The 22,834-nt window shown below is 35.3% G+C and overlaps 1 pseudogene; it reads left to right on the forward strand.

Annotated features, from left to right (window-relative positions):
• The first annotated feature begins 11,848 nt into the window (after nt 1-11,848).
• Nucleotides 11,849-13,236, forward strand: LOC149193574 (aspartic proteinase NANA, chloroplast-like; annotated as a pseudogene).
• The last annotated feature ends 9,598 nt before the right edge of the window (nt 13,237-22,834 follow it).

Consider the following 22,834-nt stretch of genomic DNA (forward strand, 5'->3'; position numbering starts at 1 on the left):
ATAGCTACATCAGATGACTAGAAATCACAGACTGCCTAAATCCCCCATAGGGGCAGAACCTACAACACATTGTTTTTTCCCTTTCTTTTTGTTGACTTTTGTCCATCCACCCTGAGGGGAATGAGCCAAGACAACTTGAAGACTGGAATTCTCTTTCATCGGGAATTCCTTTTCTGATTCCGAGGAGGTCTCATGGACGCGTTTCTGGGCTATAGCTGAGCCATGGTATTCATGGGTGAATCCATTGGTTAAGGCGCCTGGTCCGGTTCTGAATCGCTTTCCCTGTCCTCTGAACTTGGGGTGCTGGAGCTTCGAGCTGGCTGCGGAGTACAGGGAGCCCAACGCTTGGGTTTGGATTTTGCGAAGATTCCCTTTTTCTCTCTTGCTGACAGTGATGGGCATGAGGCCTGTAGATGCCCTGTTAGGTGACAATGGCGGCATCGGAAGGCAGTATTTTCATAATCTAAAAACTGGGTCCACACTATGTCCTTGATCTTGAGATTGATTTGCTCCGGTAGACCCTTGCTTAGATCTAGCTCTACACAGATTCTGGCGTAAGTGTAGAGGCCTTTCATTTCCCTCTGGTAATCTCCCATTAGAAAGCAGCCCAAAGCGTTGCCTATCTGCCTGTATACTTCTGTTTTCCACAGATGTAAAGGGAGATTTGGAAGCCTGATCCATACAGGGGCTTTTGTGATAACTGCAGAAGCTGGGTCAAAGTCTGGGAACCATGGGGTTACGAAGAGGCGTGCTGTACCCATGAACCAAGGGCCTTCCTCTAAGGCCTTTTTGTAGTGCTCGAGACTGTCGAACATCACTATAAAATATCCCTTTGCACAGAAGTAGATCTTGCAACTGTGAGTCCAGTTGTCATAGATCCAGTCCGAAAGATATTTTGAGCGTGGCCAGAGCCCATTGAATCTGCATATGATGGCCCTTTCTACAAATTTTTGGGTGTCGTCTGCCAGGTTAGGGTAGGATATCTCAACAGATGGAACCTCCTCCACTTCGTCTACCAAAAAAGGCTTGGGTACAGCCTGAACTGGTGGAGCTGTCTTGTCAGGCTTCTTGGCATCGACTGCATCTTTATATGAAAATGATTTAGCTGTGGATGGCTCTCCAGCAGCTCCTCCTCTCAACTGAAGGGTTAAAATAATAGATGCATCTTTCTTAATTCCGTAAAAAGAAATAGGGTACAGATCCTCAAGTTGTTTACCTTCGTGGAGAAGTCGTTGTGTTGCAGAGGGGATCCCCAGCTTGATGTACAGTGTCTGCTTGAGATGCTGCACTAGATCCGTCTGGCTTACCCATAGTAACACAGATTTGCCTGTCAAGATCTTGATTTATATCTGGAATGATGAAGAGGGTTCCGAACGCGTCCTTCCCCTGCAGATCTGTGGAGAGGGCAGGCATATGCATTGTTTGATTCGCGGTTCCTGGATTCGCCTCATGGGCAACAGAGGCGTATTGCTCCCACGCGAATCTGCTACAAAGGGATCAGTGAATCCTCTATTAAAACGCTGCGTCAGGGTGAAAAAAGCCCAGATCTGCGCAGCCGAGAGCAGAGGAATCTCAAGACATCGAGGATCCAGGTTCATAATCCCCCACCATGCTTGATCTTCGACCCTGTCATTTAAAATGAACCCTAGCTCGTCAGATCGGGGCCATGCTACCCCAGATCTCTCGGCCAAGAGGTTTGCATGCACGTATGAGCCTGTTGCGCCTGCGTTCCTGGTGTGGCCGTCTTGCAAAGCTGCAGCGGACATACAAATTCTCGTTTCTTGCCTGAGTCTCTCGATTCCCTTCGCAGCCAGAACGATCCGAGCCCCGCCGGCGGCCGAGGGCATGGAGGCGGTAGAACCAGGGTTCATTCTTGGAGTCGAACGCCACTTTCCCACCTTTCTGCTAGGGTTTCTTTTCCAGCGGTTAAGGAATAGTTGATAATAAATAAATAAACATTTAATTAAATTTAAAAAATTAAACTTTAAATAAGACATTATACTATTAACAAATTAATTAAATTTATTTAAATTTGTCCCCTTTCCTCCCTTGGTCAAATATAGTCATTTTCTTCTAACTGTTAGGTTGATTTTTTTTCCTATTTAACCTCTTCTTCGTCATTGTGTCCTGAAGATGAACCATACTTGCTGGTTTGAAATGCATCTTGACCAAAAACTTCAATGTGACTTTTCCAAAAAATATTTTATACATTATGATATGGATCAGAGAAGCTTGAATTCGAATATTAATAATGTTTAAAAAATAATATTTGTGATGTCATTAATACAATTTTTTAATATAATCTGGTTATTAACAAATACTTGGTTATCAACATATATTGGGTTAATAATAATGATAAACCTAATATGATTAAAACATTAGTAAATGAGGTTGTGGTTTGCATATATTATATCAAGTGGCATGATTGACCAAAATTATTTAATAAATATTAATATAAGCATTTATGTAAATTTTGATTTATTAATAATTAATAAGAATATGGTAACTATTAAATCTATTATTAATTATGGTTAATTAGTAACATTTCATAATTAGATGTGATTATTAATAACATCGTTAATACAATACTAATTATGTTTTAAAAAATAAATAATAAGTTCACTCGTATAGACACATTATTTGAAATATTATTAATTTTATTAATCATAATATTTTTTTGAAATTATTAACATTTAATGCTATTAACATAATCACAATAAATTATTAATATTATTTAAATTGTAACATTAATATTAATAATATTAAAAGTTAAAAATTATATATTTGATATTTAAGATTATAAGTATTAAATATTAAATATTAGAGAAAGACATCATTTATTATATTAATATTATAAATTTTTGAAATTAATATTAGAAACGCAAGGGTTTAATTCGTTGGGTTTATAATATTATTGTTAGACTTTTAAATTAGTTTATAAATGGTTTATAGTAAATAGATCAGATACTCCACATTTGCCCTGATGATGAACCACAATAGAGGGTTCGAAATGTTGGCCCCAAATAATTACTCGATGTGATATCTCCATAAAGTCTTTTGAAAACAATATGGATCACAGAAGTCTGAACTCAGAAATAAAAATGGTGTTCAACAATAACATTAAATTTAATATTAATCTAAAATTAATATTATTAGTAATATTCATTAATACAATATTAATCTTGTTTAAAAAATAACATTAATAACATTAATAATCATAACCATTTCAAAAATTTATTAACTTTTAATTTTATTGTCCAAATAATGTTAGAATTATTAATAACGTTAAATTGTAACATTAATACTAATAATATTAATAGTTAAAAAAATATTTAAGATTATAAATATTAAATATTAAAAAAAGAGTCTTCCCTTATTTGATTAATATTATAAACCCAAGAGATTAATCCATTGAATTTATAATACTAATGAGGGTTTATAATCTTAGGTTTAATATATTTAACTTAGGTTTATAATCTTATGGTTTTAATATTTTGTTTATGATTTTAGGGTTTATAATATTTAATTTGATATTAGGGTTTAATATCGTGATGTTGAAATGGTATAGAAATGTGAGCAAGGTTGTATTCTGATGAGCATTGTTTTAATGTGACAATCAATCTAACAATGATTGTCACAATGTTACATTACATCAAAACTTTTTCGACGTCGCAATGAAATATTACAAAATTGGGCTTAATATCATGGTTTATAATATCAAAGTTTCTAATATTGGTGTTTATGCATTACATTGCAATTTATTCAATGTCGCATGACGACATTGAATAAATTAGGGTTAATATTATGGTTTATAATATTAGGTTTAGGATTTAGTGATTATGTTGTTTGTAATATTCGGTTTAGGGTTTATAATCTTAAGGTTTATAATTGTGGGGTGTACTTTGATAATCCTAGGGTTTATTAACCAAAAATGTTTATAATATCAATCCTTTAGGTTTATAATGCTAATGTGAGGGTTTATAATCATAGGGTTTAATGTATTAAACTTACAGTTTAATACATTTACCTTTGGGTTTATAATACTAATGTGAAGGATTATGATATATTAGGGTTATGATGTTAGGATTTATAATATTTAGTTTAATATTAGGGTTTAATATCAACCATGGTCAGTGAAGGTCAATCTTCGTTAGCCATGGTCGATCTTGGCCAGCCATGGTTAACCATGGTAAGTGAAGGTCAATCTTCGTCAGCAATGGTCGAGCTTGGCCAACCATGGTTAACCATGGTCAATCATGTTGTGTGAAATCAATCATGGTCAACCATGGTCCAATGTCGCATGGTGAGAAAGACACTGTCAATATGGAAGTCAAACTTGGTCAACCGCAATCCAATGTCACATTTTGACAATGATTGTCTCGATATGGAAATCAATAATATTCAAACGTGGTCGATCATCATCCTCCACAACATTGTGACAAGGATTGTCTCAATATGAAAATCAACCATGGTAAATCATGGTCAACCACTTTTATTTTAGGGTTTATAATATTTATCTTAGATTTTATATACCTCGAGTTTATAATATTTATCCCTTGGTTTTAATATTATTCCCCTAGGTTTTTAGTATAAATCCTTTTGGTTTATTAATCCCTTTGATTTATATTGTTAACCCCTTAGGTTTATTAATCTAAGCAGGTTCCTATTTCTAGGGTATAATATTATTCATAGGGTTCCCATGGTCTAATATTGCATTGTGAAAAAGATTGTGTTGGTATGGAAATCAATAATGGTTCACCCATCATCGTACATTTCATTGTGAGAAGGATTGTCTTTATATGAAAATCAATCATGGTCAACCATATTTATTTTAGGGTTTATAGTATTTATCTTGGGGTTTATATACCTTGGGTTTATAATATCTATCCCTTGGGTTTAATTTTATTCCCTTGGGGTTTATAATCCCTTGGGTTTTTAGTATTAATCCTTTTATTAGTCCCTTAGGTTTATAATGTCAATCCCTTGGGTTTATTAATATAAGTGTTCTTATTCCTAGCTATAATATTATTCATAAAGTTTTCATGGTCCAAAGTCACATTGGGACAAAGATTGTGTTGATATGGCAATCAACAATGGTTGAACATGGTCGACCATTGTCCTACGTCACATTGTGACAATGATTGTCTCAATAAAAAAATAAACCATGGTCAACCATGTTTATTTTAGGGTTTATAATATTTATCTTGGGATTTATATACCTTGGGTTTATAATATTTATCCCTTGGGTTTAATATTATTTCCTTAGTTTTATTGTCCCTTGGATTTTTAGTATTAATTGCTTTTCTTTATTAGGCCCTTGGGTTTATAATGTCAATCCCTTGGGTTTATTAATCTAAGGGTTCTTATTCCTAAGGTATGATATTATTCATAGGGTGTTCATGATCCAATATAAGATTGTGATGAAGATTGTGCACATATGCCAATCAATAATGGTAAAAAATGGTCACCCATTGTCCTATATCCCATTGTTACAAGGATTGTCTCAAAATGAAAATCAACCATGGTAAAACACAACCAACCATGTTTTTTTTTTTTTTTTTCACTTCTGGTTCACGGATACCATGGTCAGTGGTCCACTACGTCCAGGATCGAAAGTCTCTAGAGTGGACCCCACCCGAAGGGGGTCACACCCCTCGGCCATCACAGACCTAACCCCAAGGGCTTTTGGGTTTCGACCCTGTGACCTCCCATTGGCGAGGCCCCGGCTTGACCGATTGAGCTAACCCTTGGGGCTGTCAACCAACCATGTTATTTTAGGGCTTATAATATTTATTTCTGGATTTATATACCTTGGATTTATAATATTTATCCATTGGGTTTATAATATTTATCCCTTGGGTTTATAATCCCTTTAGATTTTAGTATTAATCCCTTTGGTTTATTAGTTCCTTAGGGTTTATAATCCCTTGGATTTTTAGTATTAATACCTTTGGTTTATTGTTCCCTTGGGTTTATTAATCTAAGGTTCATATCCTAGAGTTTAATATTATTCATAGGGCTTATAATATTAACCCTTGGGTCTAATATAAATCTCTTGGTTTATAATCATGGTCAACCATGGTCCAACGTCACATTGTGACAATGATTTTCTCAATGTGAAAATCAATCATAGTCTAACGTTGCATTTTGACAAATATTTTCTGCATGTGAAAATCAATCATGGTCAACCATGGTGCAATGTCAAATTGTTGAGAGGTATTGTCTGAGTATGAAAATCAACCATGGTCAATGATAGTTAACCATGATAATTTCACAGTTTACAATATTTACCTTAGAGTTTATATACCTTGGTTTTATAATATTAATCCCTTGGGTGTAATATTATTCCCTTGGATTTATTATTCCCATGGGTTTATAATATCAATCCCTCGGGTTTATTAATTTAAGGGTTCATATTCCTATGGTGTAATATTAGAGTTTATAATATTAGTCCCTAGATTTAATATAAATCCTTTGGGTTTAATTAATTAACTATAATTAATAAAAAGTGTATATATATCTATATATATATATATATATATATATATATATGAGATTGTTTAATAAATAATAATATTAAATTTAATAAAAAATAAAAATAGAAATATTAATAATCATAATAATAAATAATAATTAGTAATAACAATAATTATTTTAAAATGATTATAATAATAATGTGTTAACATTATAATAAATTATTAATATAAATTAATAATTATTATAATAATAATATTTTTATTATAATAGTTATTTTTAAAATTATTATTATATATTTATCAATATCAGTATTACTTTTATCATTAACATTAGATTTATAACATTAATCTTTAGGGAAATTTTCAACCACATTTACTAATGTGCTTGGGTTTATAATATTAACAATTCCTATGGTTTATTAATCACTTGGGTTTATAAATCATTTGTGTTTTTAATATTGATTCCTTGTGTTTTTTGATCGCTTAGGTTTATAATATTTATCACTTTGTTTTATAATATTAATAATTCCTTGGGTTTATAATTTAATCCCTTAGGTTTAAAATATTAATAATCCCTTGGGTTTATTAATCTCTTGAGTTTAAAATATTATTTCCTAATGTTTATTAATCCCTTGTGTTTAAAATGTTAATAGTTAGGGTTTATAATCCATGTTCTTTTCATATTGATTCCTTGGGTTTGTTGATCCTTTAAGTTTATAGTATTTATCCTTTGGTTTAACTAATTTGTTAGGTTTATAATATTCAACCTTTGGATTTATTAGTTACTTTGGTTTATAATATTAATAATTCCTTAGGTTTATAATTTAACCCCTTATGTTTATTAATTTGTTGGGTTTAAGATATTGATTTTTAGGGGTTATTAATATCTTGGGATCAATATTTAAATAAAAAAGGATTAATAAACCTGAAGATTTAATATATGAAAGTTTAAACCCTAAGGTCTTTAATACTAAACTGTAGAATTTAAATTTTATAATATATTATTTTTATTTTTTATTTTTTTTAAAGAAACGGGTAGCATTTTCATTATAAAAACTGGAAAAGGGCCAGGTCCCGTACAATCTTGGAGAGCATGCTCTCATAAATATTCATCGATTTAAACTGAAGAAGGACCTTCTTGCTACCAGCCTTATTTACATATGAGATTTGTACATAACTTATACTTTAAACTCTCCAAAACACCCTGCAGTATTCTATAGATCGACATAACATAATTATGGCTTTAAAACGAAACAACTACCTGCTGCTACCAGGGTCAATTTCTCCTCCTAAAGCTTCATCCGCAGTCGTAACCAATTCTTCAGCACCATCCGCTCCAGGTTCTGGGTCTCATTCAGCAGCAATATCTCCATCACCAATAGGGTTGGGGACCATACCTTCCCCAAATTCGAAGACTTCCTTCAACACTGTAATCTTTGCAGTATCCACTTTAATTTCAATATTTTGCACCTTTTATTGCAGACTCATCACATCAATGCACATAATTTCCATAGTCTTCTACAGAAACTCCATATCTTCGCCAAATCCTGATAAATGGGCCTAAAGAACGGCCTTCGTTTTGTTAATCTCCTTAACCACTTGTTTACACGAACTGTCAACCAAACATTCAATGTTCCCGTAGCATCCTGAGACTATTTTTCCACCACTGTCATTGCTTCCAGAAGCCATATTTGCGGCAATTTTGCCCTGAATGAATAGAATCCTTTGGTTTATCGTTCACAACAAACTGCAATATATAATGGCTTGGTTAAATTCGACATTCTTCCTCATCTTGTCCTTCATAAATGCTAAACGATTCAAAGTCATATTGACGCAGATACCCTCCATCTCCTCCACCACCAAAAATAACCTAGAACAAATTGCGATGATACCACCCTCCCCCGCGAATGTAACTATATTGAAACTCAAAGTAGATAACCAAGGACGCGACACCCACTTGTCCTCACACATGACCTTCAATCTAATGTTTCCATACCTATGCCATAATTCCTTACCAATCACCCCATCTCCTAATGCACTGCAAAGAACCGTTGGGGATATAACCTTATTAACTGCTAGCTTGATATGCTAAAGACCCGTACGCGAACAATATAGCACCGTCCTGGAGAAATTAATGCAAATCAAGGAATGTGACATATTTTAACTAATAGATAGATACTTAATAAGCCTTGCTCCAAGGCGACCGCGATGTTGGCTTGCGCATCTGCCAACTCGTTTTTAGCCCATAACACATGGAACATATCAACCTTTTCAATTTTTTTTAATAACTAATTTATCCTAATCATGCTTAAGGAGGGTTCAAATTTGATGAGGTTCTCGTTCTCGGGGAGTCTCAAAATTTTTTGAATAATCGTCATAGTGTCACCAACTATAATCAAGTTTTTGATACCATTGCTCACACTAATATTCAAACCCTGCCAAAAAGAGAGAGCTTCAACTTGATTGTTCATTGCAGTGCCTAGTCCCCATGTAAACTTAATTTTTGTTTTTTCTTCGAGATTAACTATTACCTCTCCCGCTCTAGCTCCCCATTAAATTTTATAATATTTTATTATTACCTATTATATTATTAATTAATATATTAGTATATTACTATTATATTATATTATTTTAAATATATATTATTATATTATATTATATTATTATATTTTGTTTCTAAGTAACAGTATCATATATTTCAGTATAATATATTAATATAATGTTACTAATATGCTATATGTGTAAATTATATTATAGTTTTAAATATAACTATTAATATCTTAGCAAAATTTTATGTAATATCTAATATTATATTAATATACAAAATAATGTTAATATAATATTTATAATTATATAAATAACAAATAATATTATATATATAATGAGAAATAATTAACATTTAACAAAATATATTTAATGATTAGTAATGTGGTGGGCGGTGGATAAGTGACTATTCGCCTATATCAGAATATGGTTTTGCTAGTTATATCAAGGTTGTTACTGAATTTTCCAATATTTCCCTTTATGACAGCATTATAATTAGCTTGCAAACGAAAACAGAACTATTCTCTCGATATTTCTATCAGAATACTCTGGTCAAATAAATGATTACTTTTTAAATATATTTGCATTAAATTCCGTGGCGCTGAATTCAATAAATTTGACTAAAATTCTAACTGCCCCTAACGACCCGTTAGGGAAAGTACGTTTCACATTTTCAATCTGAACAGCAATTTATGAACGTGTTTCCAACTCTGTACTCTGAGCATCTATCTTACGTCCACTGAGCGAATTTAAAACAACAGTATTCTCCCCATAGTTCTTATAGAATTCTCTACTCAATTGAAGAAGTATTTGCAATAGTACTCATTTCAATAAATTTGACAAACAAATAAGTATACTTCTTATATTATTCTCTGCTCAAATGAAGGAATCCTTGCAATAGCACTCGTTTAAATAAATTTGACCAAACAAATAAGTAACCAATGTGAAAAGCACTTTATGACTGCAAACGAATTGACAGTGTTATTATAACGGCCAGATATATAGTAATCTGTTTCGAGTCAAATGATTTTGATTTTGCATAAGTGGATTAAATTTATATCTGTTTGTAATGTTGAACATGAGAAATTTGAAAATATGAATTTATGAGTATACTAAAACATAATCTAAATTATATTATATTTGATTTGTAAACGTAAAGTATGATATTATCTCGATAAGACAAATGTTCTACAATTTTTCTCTTTGGTAGATGGAAAGTATGATGTTATCATGATATCCCAATTTTTCGGCTTATTCATGTTTATTCGTGAAATGTGTTAAGCATGTTCAATTTACAATTATTGGTGAAATTTGTTAAGCATGTTCAATTTACAATCCATGGCCCTATGTTCCTTTCCCATGGCTCCATCAGCCGGATAATTTTGTCGTTATCCCAGTGGATAGCCCCTTCCTAGATATTTATGTGTCTCATTTCCGGAGATTTATGTGGGTGTAGTTTAACTTTTTGTTTTAAATTTTCTGTTTTTTAATTGAAATTTTTGAATGAAATAATAATTTTATGGCTATTTAAGCTATATACAAACTATACAAGTCAAATTTACAATTTGAGCGAATCCTATTAGATATCAAACTCCATCTCACCGAAACTTGAAAACAAAACCGATTTACCACAATCGCTGTTAGGCTACGTGATAGCCATAATAACTCATTAAATGTACTTGTTAAAATAAATGACCCGATTCTTTCTTAACTTGGTCTAACAACAAAATCTCATTGCGACGATTTACAACTAGCATCTCCCTCTACTCTTATTCCTGTGTCCCCTCCACTACCATTCCTGTCAAGGGAGGAAGTCAGAAATGAGTGATACACTTCAACAAAATGTCAGATGATGATATCAATTCTGGTTGAAATCATGCACCTGACTTCACGGAATTGCTGGTTAGTGCTCTGTGGGGGCCGACTGCAAGAGCATCAAATTAGAAAACTTCCCGGAATTGCTGTTTAGTCTTCTGTGGGGTCGATTGCAAAAGCATAAAATTAGAGAAGCAAATTTATGCATACATCAATCGATCCATAATAGTAGGGATAGTCAAAGGTTGCACATGATCGGCTGTGCATGAAAGAAAATAATGTTTCTTCGTGGATAAAAGGATCATTCCGGGAAAACAGCCAGGGAAAGCTTATACGTAAAGTCACGAGGGTTATATAATTGCACCCACATGGTTTCAAGGATTCGTCAATCTACAGCGTTAATACAGGTGTCATCAACCGTGTACAGATCAAAGTCTTGCTGAAAACTCCTTGTCTGGAAATTCTGTATTTGACTAGGAGTTGCAACGACATGGGGCGGAATAACGCGTTATCGAGTCTTGGAGAACAAGAAACAGGGAAAAAATGGTGGACATATACTGTACATCATATAAAATACCATAGAATCAGACATAAGAAAAGAGTTGTGACTTGGAAAAGTGTAAAATAGTGAAGAAAATACAATTGCAAATTTTATATACACAGTGTGTGTACTGTTGAACGCGTAAGTCTGGCCTGCCTCTAGATTTTCTAATGTTTGTTGAGGGCCTAAGTCTTGTCTACGTTTTGATTTTTTATTATTTCTTCTCCAATTGACCCACTTTCCTTTCTTTCGTTCTTACGCCAATTCTATCTTCGACATGGTTATAAAACCACTGGGATTAACGTGCAAGTTGTAGTGGCTTTCTGTCCCTGTATGATTGAGTTAGTTGTGGCTTTGTCAATCATATCTTTATCCTCGGGTCTAGAGTTTTTGCAGAACAGTATCAGTATTTTTATCAATCCTAGATTCGAGCAGTCGTACTTCCCGAGATATCTTACATGAATGCTTAGCAATGGGGAAATATAATTTGTTTGGGTTGGCATTATTTCTGCTTCATGTCCTTCATGGATATAGCTTGAAAACGGAGATGAAGATGATCCACCGCTACTCCATACATAGTCCTCTGTACAGGCACTTTGCAAGCAGGTACGAGGCCATACAAGCTCTCATAAGCCTGGATTCGCTGAGATTAAGCTCTCATGTGCACCATAGTTCTGATAACTGGTCTGCTTTGCCTCCGGTGGGTTCGAACCTGGGACCCAATACTGCATTTCAGATGCCAGTAGCCTCTGGCGCAACTCTGGGAACTGCTCTTTATTTCGTAGAGCTTTATGTCGGGACTCCTCCTCAAAAAATCCTGCCTATAGCAGACACCGGCAGTGATCTCGTCTGGGTGAACTGCAACCCTTGCCAGAATTGCAGCACTTCCCGCCATTTGATCCCGAGAGAGCCTCTTCTTTATCGTATGTTCGTTGTTACTCCAGAGAATGTTATGCCCTATCTCCAACATTATCATGCATTTTTAGACCTAAAATGGCTTGCAAGTACACCTATGGATACATGGACAACTCCAGCACCAGCGGACCGTATATCCGAGAAACGATTACGTTGAATTCCACCATGGGTAAGCCATTGAAGGCACATAATATTTTGATGGGATGTGGACTGGACAACCAAGGCCAGACAGAGGTTGGCGCAGAGGGCGTGCTAGGGTTAGGTCAAGGACCCAATTCATTTGCAATACAAACGGCCAGTTTATATGGAGGCAAATTTTCTTATTGTTTAGGAGACTATCTACAGCCCACCACAGTGAAAAGCTCTCTGGTATTTGGAGATATGGTCGAAGATTCAGCCCCGTTGTTACTGAGAAAGCCAATTCAGTATACTCCGATTCTGCAGGGAGGATCATCAACATTCTATTACGTGGGCATAGAGGAAATCGCCATCAATGGAGAGAAACTTCCTATATCGACCAATGCTTGGGAGATGGATCAATTTGGCAATGGTGGGACGATAATAGACTCTGGGACTTCACTCACCTATTTAGCAGAAGAGGCCAACGAAATAATACTGGAGGCCCTGAATGTGGCCATTACATATCCAAGGGCTGCAACAATGTCTCCGCGGCAATTTGATCTCTGCTTCAACACTTCCGGAGTAACTGAATTGAAATTTCCGGAGTTCTCAATAGTTTTTGAAGGAGGAAAAACATTTATTCCACCGCCAGAGAACTATATCCTGCAGGTAGATGACAACTTGAGATGCCTGGGACTCGGACCCATTACAGGACCGTCCCCAAGTGTTATTGGAAATCTTTTACAGCAAAATTTCTTCTTTCAGTACAATGTGCAGCAATCTGTTCTCGGCTTTGCTCCTGCGGACTGTTCAGTCCATAATTGAACTTGAATTATTTTGAGATGGAGTTTTTTACACTCCACAATTAAACAAAATTATTTCCTTAATGCGTCCTTGTCTTCAATAAATGACATCCAAACGCTATTGGGAACATTTTCAATCTAGTAATCTTGTTTCAGTAAACGAACGAAAAGCCACCTCCATGTATGTTGGTGTACATGCACTTAGACTAGCTGTGTTGGTGTTAACTTATTGCTTGCATGTGGCACATGTACACATTAGCATAAGATAAAGCACACTTAGCTTTAGTTAGTTATTGCATGTACAACTAAGCTTAGCTTACTTGCTTTTGTGTATTTATTCTAAAACTAATATTGTAGAATCACTTTCATTCTTTTCTCAATTCTTGCTCGCTTCTTTCCTTCTCTTGCAAGCTTGTTATTGTTTTGCAGATCTAGATCTATCTGTGTATCTCAAAAATCTTACATGGTATCAGAGCACAGGGATTTATAAATCAGTGCACAAGCGATTTTATTTGCAGGTTCAGAAGATTGAAACAACAACAAAGAATGGAGTCTAAATTGGAGTTTCCACAATCGGCAATTCTCACTCCATATAATTATTTCGAATGGAAGCCAAAGATTCAACTTCATCTCAGAAGTAGAGGCTTATTTCGAATAACCATGAGAACGGAAGTTGAACCAACATCAGCAGTGGAGAAAGCAAGATATTTCAATCGCATGGACGAGGCCTTCGGCATCCTATGTTTATCTATTTCTCCGGAACTGCTATTTCATGTTGAATCATGTTCAACTCCAAATGAAGTATGGAAAATTTTGGAAGTATTGTTTGGAAAACAGGATGAAATGCAAGGTCACATTCTCGAAAATGAGTTAAACTCATTAGATCCGAGAAACTTTGAGAACATTCAAGATTTTTTCACAAGGTATAAAGCCTTATTGGTGCAGCTGAAAGGATGCGGGATCGACAAATCCAAGCAAGAAAAGCAGTTGATTCTTTCCATTTTATCAAAACTTGGTCCAGAGTATGCAGTATTCGTCTCTACATTCCACACAGTCAGATCTGCAACTGGTGCAGATTGGAAGATGCCCTCACTGGATTCTTTTATTCAGTCTTTGATGCATGAGCAAGATAAGCTCATCAAAATGGGCACACTTAAAAATTCCAAAGCGCATGCACTTACTGTGCATGCAAAAGGATCTGGCTCAAAGGAAAGGAAAGGAATGAAAGGGAAATCAATGTGCAATTATTGCCACCATGGTTTTCATCCTGAATCTGCATGCATGAAGAAGACTATAGATCTTATGGTGGAGACACTCCAGCAACACAATCTTGGAGACCACATTCCTGAGAATGCTAAGAAGTCTGGAGAAAAAGCACCAGATCCAAGAGGTAACGGGCATGCTTTGATTGCTCTTCATTCTGCACCACAAGAATGGATCATCGATTCAGGAGCTTCACATCATATGGCTTCTTCAAAGGAATCCTTTTCTTCTCTACATGCATACTCAGGTCCTCCCATTCTCCTGGGGGATAATTCTGCAGTTGCGGCAACTGGACAAGGAAGAGTGCAATTCGAAGATGGAATTTTTGAAAATGTCTTGCATGTTCCAAGGCTTTCTGTGAATCTTCTCTCAGTGTATCAGATGACACACACAGGCAGCGGAAGGAAAGTGGAATTTACCCCAGATTCCGTGAGCATTTATGACATGCAAACCAATTTGAAGATTGCATTTGGCAAGGTAAATGATCAATCTCGTCTGTATACATTTTTTGATTTTGTTCCTCAATCAGATTCTATTTTGCTACTTACGCATGCAAATGAAGAAAGCAGTTTTGGCACCGTCAAAATGTCGCTAGAGAACGGTTCCGTTCCTGTGATGATACCAAATGACGTAAAGGAACAGTTCAGTGAAAATAAAAATTATGCAGGAGTTCATGAAGATGCTGAAACGGATTCAGATCCATGTTCGTTTGTGCAGAGTCCTCATCAATCAAAGCGGAGAAAGAAGGTGCACTTGAACAGTAGACTAGAAGTAGAAGGAGACCAAGCGGAACAACAGTCTCAACAGTGTTCGCCTTCAGAGCAGTCTGCGCAGGATTCTGGAGTTGGAAATAGGACGTGCGGGGTTCAAGTCCGTCGGCAGCAACAGGCATCACAACAAATGTGAGCTAGGCAGAACCACCTAATCTCCGCTGGTTCCCATCTCCAAAAGCATTTCGTGCGGTTGCCACCAGCTGTGCAGCTGCTGCACGTATGCATCCCACAAGAAGGCATCTCATCACCTCCATCACTATAGTCGCTTTTATCTCCTCACAGTCACAATTCAAGACTTCCAGAGGTCAAATCTGTCGCCGTCGCTAACGTGGTGGGAGCAGAGGTGCGAGGTGTAGTAGATGCTGCGTTCGACTCCGGGTACCTCATGATAGCTCAAGTTAACGGCCGTCTCTTTCAAGGACTCCTTTTCAGTCCTCCTCCGGGAATTGTTCTCTCAGAGCTGAGCCTGCAGAATTCAAGCAACAATAATGCAAACTCAGGGATCATAATGGGGCGTCCAGTTTCACGGACTGTACCAATACAACCAAATCTCAGCTACTTAAACGCGGGGTTTTTCGACCCATCAGTGGCTCCACAACTGCATGTTGGGATAGTAGTCCATCCCACCAACAAAGCGGTAGCCCTGACCGTTATATTTGGACCATCTTCCGCTCCTCTGGCGTGCGGTGCAGCTGGAGGAACAATGGGGACTGTTTGGACCAGGGTGGTACCAATGCAGGATGCGCCACGTTGCGATGCCCGCCCAATTTTTGGCGGTGTCTTCGGCGCCTCTCAGCTATCTAATTTTGGAAGTATGAGGCGGAACGTGGATGACGCTTATCCACAAAAGGCGGAACTAGAAAGGGGGCTCCCAGTACCGTTCCCAGGTAATTATCAGACCGCTATGTCCGGAAAATGTCGCTGGGTTTGGCAACCTCTTTATACAGGTTGTCCTCCAGCACCTCCAATTCAACCTCAAGTGAGCAGATTGCGGACATCTTCACCAAGACCTTCACTGAGCAGAAGTTTCGATTTCTGCGAGATCGACTCGGGGTGAAGGACACGACTGCCTAGCAGTTGTCTTTTCTCTACTTTTGCATTATATTTTGAGGGGGGGTTTTCTTCCCACTGGGTTTTCCCTCTTTCCTCCTTTTTATGCATTGTATATGGGTACCTAAAATGGTTGTGTTGCCGGGACTCATTCATTTTGCATCACACTCACCTAAGTTATGCTTAAGGGGGGGTGTTGGTGTACATGCATTTAGACTAGCTGTGTTGGTGTACATGCACCTAGATTAGCTCCAGTTAACTTATTGCTTGCATGTGGCACATGTACACATTAGCATAAGATAAAGCAAACTTAGCTTTAGTTAGCTTTAGTTATTGCATGTACAACTAAGCTTAACTTAGTTGCTTTTGTATATTTATTCTAAAACTAATATTGTAGAATCACTTTCATTCTTTTCTCAATTCTTACTCGCTTCCTTCCTTCTCTTGCAAGCTTGTTATTGTTTTGCAGATCTAGAATCTATCTGTGTATCTCAAAAATCTTACAGTATATCACATGTCACACCTCTTTCTCAAGATCCTGGTAATGCGGCCTTGTCTTCGATAAATGACATCCAAACGCTATTGGGAACATTTTCAATCTAGTAATCTTGTTTCAGTAAACGAATGAAAAGCCGCCTCCATGTATCACATGTCACACCTCTTTCTCAAGATCCTGAACGAATACGTTTTCACATTCAATGGTTTCTCAGGATATACTTTCTCTTTTGGTGGCGGCGCTTCAGGGTCGAAATTGGCCCATTGGGTCGTTGACCTTGCAATAAAATATTTGAACGAAAATGGGATATCCGAATATAAAAGTATTTGAATGCAAATAACATATTTCAGCGTAAATTGAAAATCAGAATGCGAGTCTTTCAATAAAAACGGAATATTTAAGAGTACGTGCCGATTTTTTGGTCTATTTTTGGTCGATATTATTTTTTATTTAAATTGAGAAAATAGTATTAAATTTTAAATATTATTTCGATATATTAATTTTGAATATTTTTGGAGATCTTAAATTTTCACTATTTTCTGCAAAATTTATAACCCTTGATGAAAAAAACATATCTCTTAATGATTTTTCAGCTTCAACCTCTCTCAAAAGACCGATTTTCTAGAATTACCTGTTTGGGAGGTTTATAGATAATGAACCAAACATTACTAACTCTGATACTTCCTTTATATATATATATATATATATGGCTGACCATCAATATTGATAAATATTTTCATTTTTATTATTATTTAAATTTTATTTTTTCTAAAAATTGATTTTATTTTTACATTTGAAAATATAAATCGTAAATTGCCGAATGAAGGTGGATAAACAACATAAGGATCTTGGGTACGAGTCACCCCATCAATTTCTACAACAAATAAGGTGGGGGTAAAGTCCCCCATGCACGAGTATGTGTGGAGTTATGTTTCTTAAATGAGACATTTTGCTTTTTCTTCACTCTCATTTTCGACGGAGGTAATGTGATGAAGGGAAGTTCACAGTGGTTGGGATTTTAGTCCTCTGTTATTGCAATTCACTATGGTTATTTCCTTTTTGTTCGTAGTTGGTTTTCAAGGGATTTCGTGGAAAATTCAAGAGGCAGGCAGCTTCATGGGTGGTGAAACCCTGAAAATGGGTTTCATTGGCTCGTTGTGTAGTCTGGGCTAGAAGGGGAAGTGAGCTTGCAATTCCAAAGGGTTTTTTAAGAAAGTTTGGCATTCTGGATACCTTGTTTGAAGAAGGTAAGGAATCTTTAACAGTGTAAACTCAACCATAGCCACAGGGTGGAGTCACCCCTTTTTGGAGGTAATATTATTATCTTCATCATTGTGGTAATTATCTTATGTTGAAGGGTATCCTTCTTGTTGCTTAGTTTTCCTAGTTTGCACTCGTGTTCAAGATCAGGATTGTTTGTCTACGACCTCTGTTTTCTTTCTATACCTCTTGGTGGATGACTTGTTTCAATTAGGGGCTTCAATTGAGTTTTCTCTCCTAAATTTGTCGGGTCAAGTTAATTTGCCTGGGTATTGGCTTCAATTTCCACCATCCTACTAGGTCGCTGCCCTATAGGAGGGACCCACTATTCTATGGGTTGGGTAGTGGGTCATGATTTCAAGTTCTCCTGGACTTTTTAGTGGTAAGGAGGTTGTGATAGGGAGTCTTGTCAAGAGTTTCCCTGTGTTTCTACATCTTGACTCTAGCCAAACTATGCTAAGGGCATTGACTAGTGGGTTGCCCAGAATGACTCGCAACCATGGTAGATGTAGAAATGGAAGGGGTGAATGTAGAAAATCTAGACGTGCCCAACCCAATATGTCTCGGGCTGAGGTTCAAACTCACGAGGTGGCTACCTCCTTTCAAAGTGTAACCTCTGATGGCATCCATGCTAATATTCAAAGACTCGAATGGATAGTGAACAGGGAAAGAAAATCTCTCTCTGATTCAAAGTCTATTGGTGAAGCCTCTCATGGTTAATAGACCTCGATCACACTAGGGGGAGTAGATTTCAATACATTCATTTTGTTAGTTTAGAGTGGCAACTCAAGACTCTTATGGGAAATGTCCTCAAGGAAAAACTTGAGGATCATAATGAAATAATTTCCTTCTTCAATGACATTCAGAGAAATCAATGGTAGATGTATGATAGTCTAGTGCACTTGGAGGCTCACATGAACTGTTTGGATGCTTTTTTGGAGCATATGGAGTGGCATGTTGTTTGGCAGACAAATATCATCCTGTAGACATGGAAAATATCTTTAGGCTTGAAAACCAAGCCTAGAAACAAATAGACAAATACATGAAAACATTTTGTAATTTATCATTGAATCACAGATACAAAGAGGATGCAAAGCTCATCCCTTTTGATGAAATGCTTGATGATGTTCCTCGCTGCTATCTTTTGTAGCTTTCAACCTATCTCCCTTGATACTCCAAGCAGAAAACTGCAAAGATAGATACAAAAAAGTAACCAAAGCATATAATACATAATTGATTCAACCATAATGCATGTAAGTGATCAAGGAATCATACAATATACATCATAACAAATGCATATGGGAAAGAAACATGTATTTATATTAATAATGAAAAAAAGGAGAATTGCAAGAAAGTGCCTTGAGGTTGGAAGCCTCCTTACAATCATTTTCAATCCAAGCCCTTGCAATCAAACAAATCTAATGGAAATTTGAGCAACATGTAGGTAAGTTCAGAAGTTTAAAATCACAATTTGGCTATCCTTGAAGGCATCGTACTTATAGGAAGGAATGGAAGTTGAGGGACCCATGAAGGGAGGATAGAGATCCACAATGGTAAAGGAGGAAGGAGGCCAAGGATATGGGAAACTCGAGCTCAATCTCAACGAATTTGTATTAGATACCCACTACAAGGCTTCCAGAAGTGGAAGTTTCACACTTTTTAATTTTTACCTCTGTAAGAATATCATAGCGACCCAAACACATCCAACCCATGATGACATCACTATGTGTTTATTGTTCAACATCACTCTATGTTCACTATTCAACATGTGTCATCGTAGGTTGTAAACTGATGACTCACAATGTCCTAAAAAATAGGGTTTTTAAGATATTTAATCCAGGATTCTTATACACCATGAAAGGTATTCCTTTCATCTTTCAATGGGACTTATTACTATAGTTCACTGGATTACAAAGACTCAGATTTGGGCATCATTTGTATAATTGAGACAAATTTATGTGTAACACACATCCCATGCAAATTCCCTTCGCCTCCACCTCTGAGGTTTTAACATGGTGAATCTAACACCATTCACTGCTTCATACACTTGATGACTACATGGTGTGTGAAAATCTTGTCGGTTTATTGGTTTATGTGTTCTATTCTCTCCAATAAAAATGAAACTAGGAGAATTTTGAAAAACTAGAAAAATATATGTGATATATATATATATATATATATATATATATATATATATAAAAATGGATGCCCCAAGGGATAGCTCAAATGGTTGAGTTCCCGTTGTTAAGCACTTTCCCAGTTGGGAGGTCATGGGGTCAAATCTCCTCGACACCCTCGGGGTTAGGCCTGTTAATATTGGCCCATCCCTTCGGGTGGAACTACCCCGATATTTACCGTGGATGTAGTGGCCACTTAGTGACTGTGAACCATAGCTTAAAATATATATATATATATATATATATATATATATATATATATATAGAAAATGGTTGTAACTATTATAATTATATATATATATATATATATATATATATAATGAAAATGGTTGTAATTTTTATATATATATGTGGCCAAATTCTCTTAAAGATCTAGTTCTAACATCATGGATATTTCAGATAGATATTAAGAAAATATATATCTATATATATATATATGAATGAATCAAAGCCTACTCCTATATTTGAAATTGATTTAATCTATTAATACAATCATAAAAAAAAAAACCTAAAAATCCACTAGACAATAAGATTTTCAGGCTCAAAACTCATAGCAATGGCAAGGATATTAGATTTCAAGATTCCATACTAGAAGTAATTTAAAAAGAGGTTTCACTTGAAAATTCAAAACTCATGATAATTAGAAAAAGGTTTCATTTTATAAGACAATCAAAATTAAAGTAATTAAAAAACGAATTCATTAAATAAAAATTTTAAAACTCATATCATCATTTCTTATACTATAAACTAAATCCACCCATCATAAATAAATTAACAAATGCCAAAAAAAAATATAATAAAATTGTTGAAATATTATTTAACATGTATTTATTTTCTTTGAAATTTTATAATTCCTTAAAAATATATATATACTCAAAATAATGAAACAAACCTTATCATTTTAAAATCAATGAAACAAATCTTATCATTTTAAAATCTCCCCTAACATATATAAATTAATATAATCTTATCATTTTAGAATCTCCCTTAACATATATAAATTATTTTATATTAATGATATATTTTAATAATAGAATTTATTGATTTTATAAATAATTCTATTAATTTATTAATTCAATTGTTCTGGGTTATAAATTAAAAATTTTAAATATATAATTAACATGACATTTAATATCTAATATTTATTAAATATAGAATTATTTATTATTATAATTTAGCAATTCAATTTATTTTGAAAAATGATTTTTTTAATTTTCTTTTCTTTCATATTTTTTATGTTTATTTTTATTAATTCTCCAAAATTACATTAATTATATATATATATATATATATATATATATATATATATATAAAAACAGCAATTTTTTTCATAAATTATTTTAAAAAAATCAATCGATATAAATCAAAGCCTTTTCCAAAATCCACGTATACAATATCCAAAATCACTATAATACTGAATACATAAACTCCTTTGGTTAAAATCACTTCATCACTGAATACGTACACTTGAGTGAAATACTCCAGTCAGGTTTATAAAGTTGATCCTCTCCCTAAACAAAGACAACCAGTTGTTGGGTATTTTTAAATGGAGAAATACCAAAACCAAAATAAAAATTCACCACAGAGACAATGCTCCGTTTCCTCTGTCCAGGATCTTTTGCAGAGAACCTCTTTTAAAAAAATTAACTTAGAAGACAGCACAGTCAGAAAGCATTTCTATTAAAAAAAAAACTGAAACTCTGTTACATATTTCTTCCTCTGTGCAAAGAGGGAATCCAAAAAAAAACTCTGCTGCTCTCACAGATTTTCCACTGCTGTGGATTTTACATAAACTTCAGTTTTTTACAAAAAAAATTACATCCCCTGTGGTATTCTAAATTAACGCACTGCTGTGCACCAAAAAAAATTACACTTCTCTACGCAGCCACCACTCTATTACATAAGAAAATTTCTTAACACCTAACTTACATAACGATATATGAAAAACATATATAAAAATGGGACGTATGCCCATAACTAAAATTAAACACATGCCCATAACTAAAATTAAACACATTGGACGTATGCCCATAACATATTAAAAGCCTCACCAAAAACTACGACAAACACATTAAAATCATAAATTCCACTACGGCGGTCAACGGGAAAAAACTTCCACTTCACTCAAAAATTGATTTGACGCGGGCGGAGGGCAACTTTGGAAAGTCAACGGCTGAGATTATGCATCCAGATCACTGAGCTGATCCGACGTGGTTCGCACGCCAACCTCCAGCAAACCAAACGATCTTTACCGTCCGGGGAAAGTGGTTTTGGTGTTCGTACTGGGGACGCGTGGCGGAGAGTGATGGTGTTCGGAGCCTCCGCTACGGAAACCGCCTTCAGCAAATGGTGGTGCGGGGAGACCAGGTGGTTTTCCAAAAGACCATCGCGCGCTGTAAAATTACAAATTTAACACTCCCCTTTAATTTTAACAGCCGCGCGTTCGGTCATTCCCAAGCACTTTCTCAAAAATTCGAAACTCTTCTGAACCAGTGGCTTTGTCAAGATGTCTGCAACCTGTTCCTGGGTCCTGCAGTGTTCTAGGACGATTTCGCCATTGTTCACCAATTCTCTGATGTAGTGAAACCTTGTATCGATGTG

The sequence above is a fragment of the Pinus tabuliformis genome, chromosome 2_2 (genome assembly GCF_031772625.1).
Source record: "Pinus tabuliformis cultivar Carrire ecotype Pingquan chromosome 2_2, CPIR1, whole genome shotgun sequence".
Taxonomy (NCBI): Eukaryota; Viridiplantae; Streptophyta; class Pinopsida; order Pinales; family Pinaceae; genus Pinus; species Pinus tabuliformis.